The sequence below is a fragment of the Spermophilus citellus genome (genome assembly GCF_964194105.1).
Source record: "Spermophilus citellus genome assembly, chromosome: 8".
In the NCBI taxonomy this organism is placed as follows: domain Eukaryota; kingdom Metazoa; phylum Chordata; class Mammalia; order Rodentia; family Sciuridae; genus Spermophilus; species Spermophilus citellus.
Window position 1 is genome coordinate 43005696 of NC_138189.1, and position 6000 is coordinate 43011695.

Here is a 6000-nt window from a genome sequence, read left to right on the forward strand (position 1 = left end):
ATATGCTAATATCCCTCATATGTAGTGAGTTTCTAAATTTGAGGGGTAAAAAAAGACCAACATTCCAATTGGCAAAACATGTGAACAGACTGTTCACAGAAAAAGATTTGCAAATGACACTTAAACATATGAAGAGATGCTCAACCTTGCCCACGATGAAAAAAATTCAGATGAAATCTATGGAGCAATCTCATTTCTCATCTAACAGATTGGAAAATTTTTTAATTTTTTTGACAATATTCCATTGGATATAGAAATAGTCCTCATTCATTACTATCAGGAATGGAAAATTATACAAAATCCCTAGGAGAGGAATTTGACAATATTTTGCAAAATTACATATACATTTACTCTTTGACCCAGACGTGCAAGGCTATTTCTAGAACTCTATCCCAAAGATACTTTGGCAAAACTATAAAATGACACATGCAAAGGCATGTGACTTTGTTAACAAAAGCAAAATATTTAAGGTGAGAGAGATAGCTCAGGAAGAGTGCTTGCCTACCATGTGCAGGTCCTGGGTTTGATCCCCATCACAGGAGAAGAAGGAGACCAAAAATTAGGGAAGCTGCCAATTATTAATCAAGTCCTGGTCATTTTTGGTTGCCTGAACTATTTCATGGACTGGTTACTGCATGTAGTAGATTGGTTTCCTGGGCTGCATGCTGCAAGATGTGGGTTGGAGTTCTACTTTTACATTTATTCTAGCCCTTGTTTGTTTATATATTCAGAAATATTTTGATTATCCTGGTGATGGTTACATGAGTACATATGTGTAAAGAAAAACAAAGAGACAGAAGCAAGCAAGGTGTGGGGGCAAAGTGAAAGGGGCTGCTTGTCCAAACTGCCAGCTTTGTTTATAACCATAGGTTACACTGGGTCATTGATCACTTATTGTATAAAGTTACAGTTATGTGGGCAAGTTTAGGACCAGTGACACATTGGTGTTGTCTAAGAGAGTTCCTTTATTCCCAGAAGCTGAGTGTCTGAGATTAAGGTTGAGGCTGACAAGACTCTAGCACACTGCCTCCCAATGAAGGTCATTACCATAGCAGCTAGACATAGAGCATGCATTAGTCATCTTACTATTTCCAGGGAGAAACTGTAGAATATTCCAAGTGTGGATAACTGGACGCCTGTTATCCTCCTGGAGTTTGCTCACCAGAGGAATGCTGCCTTGTACATTTCCACAGTGAGAATCGTTACACATATGATGCTTGTCAAAATCAACAAAATGAAAACACTATTTATAAGTATAATTGTTAGTAGTTATATTGGAGTATTATTTTAACACTAAAATAAGAGCATAGTAGATAAAGTAGCTTCTACCAGACTATGATGGGGCAATTTGAGCATAAGAAAATGATTGTAATAGAATGAAATATTCAGATATATGTAAGTCCATGACACTCAAATAACTAAGAAATAAGTCTCAATTTTCACCACTGTAACATTTGAAAGTGATAAAAAATGCATTATGCATTTCCTATAGGAGCTCTATTCCAGATGACAGAAGATAAGGGAAATTTTTAAAGAATAATTCCAAATAATAAGTGCAATAAGAGTGATAGAACTAGAAAATTACCATTTGCGATCTCTAATGAAATAATGGATTTAGGCAACAATTACCAATGAAAGGTTATGGAAGAATCAGATACTTAAACCCAAAGAGCAATCTTTTTGTTTGTTTGTTTGTTTTCAGTGCTGGGAATTGAACCCAGGGATAGAGTAGATAGAGAAGGCAGGATACATACATAAGGAGTCTACCCCTGAGTCACACCCCCACCCCATAATGAGCAATCTTAATGCTAATAAAAGTGAATCAGCAATCCTTAAGTATTTATAATATGATATAGTGATATAGTAAGAAGTATACAGCACTAACAATAAAGAATTCTTACCTAAAAATGAACCTGAATCTAACTATTCCCCTCGATCTAGCCACTGAATTTGAAGGAATAAGTCAAATATAGAATGTGTAAAATTCTACAGGACTATGGCTCAGTTTCTGTAAAAACCAATAACATGGGGGAAAAGAAGAAGGAGCACTGTTTAATATAAAAGAGACTTAGGAAATATAGCGAGCAAATATACTATATAGGCTTTATTTGAACCCTGATATGAACATAACAAGCATGAAAAGCCAGTTTTAAAACAACCAAGGAAATTAGAATTTGGCGGACACTATAAATTAAGGAATAATCGTTGATTTAATCAATGTGATAATGACATGTTAGGTGTGCTTTTTAAAATCTTTCTAAATTAGGAAATACAGATACTAAGATATTTACTAGTTATGTGATATGCACTGGGGGAAAATGAGGGAAGGGAATTCAAAATAGGATTGGAAAAATATTAATCATTGTTGAAACTGGATCATGAATCCTTAGGAGTTTATTATACAAGTTTCTCTATATTTGAAATTTTTCATAATAAAATACTTAGAATGCATCTATCATTCTGAAACAAAAGAAAAGTTGAAGGTCATTTTAAAATATCACTTTTTTAAAAAAAAGGAGCCAGAGTGTCTTGGGTATGGCTGGAGCAGGGGGGAAATAATAGATGTGTCTAGAATTTCTTGTAGTACTAGAGGATAAGGAAGTTCTATAAGATAAAGTAGCTCCCAATGGCCAGTGCTATAAAACTTAAGGCAAGAAAACAATGATAGTATTAGAACATAACTCAAAGAGTAAAATAAATGTCACTTAGTCTATTCTCATAGAAATGTATGAATGGATGAGTGGATGGACAATACTTGCTTACAGAAAAATTCCAAATGACAAAAGTGGAAGAAATGAGGAAAACTAATAATTGTAGACCAAATTAGAAAATAGGAAACCACCAAACACCATAGTTATAGTTGCTGCAGATAAGATCAACAAATGAATTCTTAAATTAATGAAAGTATAAGGAGAAACTGTGTGTTTTCATAACCTCAAAGTCTCTCCCCTAAAATGTTTATTGACTAGAAAGGGAAAAAACAGTTTATAGTGGCAGACACCTGGAAGACATCACCTTGGCCAGGTGGTCAAAGCTAACCACATGAGTAATGGGACTTATCAGTGTTGCGTGCAAATGATGTAATGTAGGAGGAAGGCACATCACCTCTGTGATGCTGGCCCAAGTCTATAACCTTAGTATAGATTGAATTGAGGGACAAGAAGTATAAGTACCTTTTTATCAAAGTAGGCAGTAAAATACTATATGCTAGAAAACGTGCTAGAAAAATCTTATATATCATATTCCAAGTCCTGGGTTGCCTCTCCAACTAATAAAACCTGATCCAATAGCTCATGTGTTTGCTTCTTGGGAAAAAAAAATTCAGGTTGTGGTTAACAACAGCAACTACTTCCTATATTAGAGTGCTGTCTTTATAGAGAGAATAAAGATAGTATCTTACTCACTTTGGGATTATACACAGGAGACACTCAATATATGTATATTTATTTTTGAAACATAATTCTTATAAAGGAAATTTGACTTTAGAGGTACTGTTGAAAATCTGATTATGTTAATGTTATTTCCTCTTATGTGCCTTTTCTCTCCCTTGCCTTCTCTCTTCTTTTCTTCACTTTTTTAAAGTTTAATTCCACAAGTAAATGTCTTCCTTCTCCATACTCTTAGAGAGACAGAGGAAGAGACACAGAAGGGGGGGGGAGAGAGAGAGAGAGAGAGAGAGAGAGAGAGAGAGAGAGAGAGAGAGAGAGAGATTCTTTTTAGTACTGGGTATTGGACCCAGGGATGCTTTATCACCAAGCTACATCCCCAACCTCCAACCCTTTTTGTTTTTTATAGTGACATAGGGTATTGCTAACTTGATGAGGCTGGCCTTGAACTTGAGATCCTCCTGCCTCAGCATCCTGAGTTGCTGGGATTACAGGTGTGTGCCACTACACCTGGCTATATATTTTTACTTTTAGTTCTATTTTAACTTAAGCCTCTGCAAGCAATTGGAACTCCTAGGAACTAGAAGGCAAGAATGATAGGAGTCTCCCATATAGGCTCTCAGGTTGTACACTATACAAGTGCACCACATCTAAAAGGGAATCATTCCTATCCCAGACATTGTTTAGATGACAATGTACAAGTGACCTCTATAATCTCAGCACCCTGCTGAATTCTGGAACAGTGGGCAAGGGCTCCCTCCTTCATAAACCCTCATCAGCACTCATGAAGAGTACCTACAAATGTTCTCACTAATAAACACTTGAGCTATTGTCTATACCCTCTCTTAGCCACATTGTGAGTGTCTCTTTTAATCAGCTACCTGTTTTCACAAGAATGCTATGTAACAAATGTCATAAATTTACGTAGCTTAAAAATAAGCATTTAGCTCTTGCTCAAGTATCTCTTCACTGACTTCAGTATGGCAGATCTAAGCTGAACTGGCTTCTAACCTTTAGTTGGGTTTAGGTTTGTTCCACATATCCCTTCCTCCTTGGAGCAATGACTACCCCCAATTTTTTCTTCTTGTGATCAAAGATACAAGGACCAGTCTGATTATGCAATCACATTTCAAACTTCTGCCTACATCATGTTTACTAGCAAGCTATTGCTTAAAGCAAGTCACTAGGTGAAGCCCCAAGTCCAAAGGCGGAGAAATATACTCTACCAACCATAAGATCATATCAAGGATATGAATGTATAAAACAAATATAGAGAAAATAAAGACCAATAATTCAACGTTGCTTCTCTTGCTCACCTGCTACTCTCACATGTCTGGGCCCTTCCTGACTTTGTCTCCTCACCTAGATGGGTATTAGGAGGATGGTAGTCATACAGGATTCATCCTGCCTATCTGGACTCTGGAAATCTCCCTAAGTGGAGTTATTCAAGTTATACAATAAATATTGCTTAGACTTTTTATTTTATTTTTTGCTATTAAAAAGTTAAAAGGAGTTCTTCATTTAAATTCAGACCAAATCATTGCATGAGCAAGGAAGTGGTAGGTCTGTTAGAAGGTTAGAAGGAGTTCTTCATTTAAATTCAGACCAAATCATTGCATGAGCAAGGAAGTGTCCCGTGGTCATCAATTTTCACCCCAGGGTCTCTGAAGGCCTACTGAAAACGGGTTCATCTTGGGGTTTCTCATGGCACATAATACAGTACTTACCACAGTAGATGTTTTATAAATATTCCTTGCTTGAAATAGGTGAGATTATATTATTTTATATTTATATTATTATATTTACATTATTAATTATATTATTTCAGATTTTTTATAAGGAGAAAAATTTTAATGATGTTTCATTGATATTTGCCATACTTCATACTCACAAAATGTACTTTTTAGAAATCCTTAAGCAAAGCACAAATAAGTCTACGAAGCTGCAAATCTAATAAGTTTTTTTTTTTCCAGTTTAAAAACTTGGTACCCTCGCCTGGTGCAGTGGCACCCGCCTATAATCCTGGCAGCTTGGAGGGTGAGGCAGAAGGATCACGAGTTCAAAGCCAGCCTCAGCAAAAGAGAGGCACTAAGCAGCTCAGTGAGACCCTGTCCCTAAAGAAAATACAAAATAGGGCTGAGGATGTGGCTCAGTGGTTGAGTGCCCCTGAGTTCAATCCCTGGTCCTCCCCCACCAAAATATATATAGTACCTCAAAGTCTGGTTGTGGGAGAAACCTGAAAACAGTTTTTGGTTATATGAAATTGTGATAAAAGAGAACTGATGGACTCTTTAGTGACTTCTTTCTAAAACCTCTGAGAACAGCTTATTCATGAAGTGAGAGCTAACATTTTTCCTTTCTTGGGCAAGTTTGGGCCAGGAAATTATGGATTAATACAATTATTTCCCAGATATTGTAGGAATGCTTAAAAAGACAAGTATTTGGTTATCTTATGCAATATTTAAAAATCATCTTATTCTATACTCCCTCCCAAAAGAATCCTATTAAAAGAAAACAGTACACACACACACGTGCGTGCACACACAGAAAATATCAGTAAGTAAAATAGTGGATGTCAGGGTTTGGAAGGAAGGGAGTAGGGAGTTCTTATTTA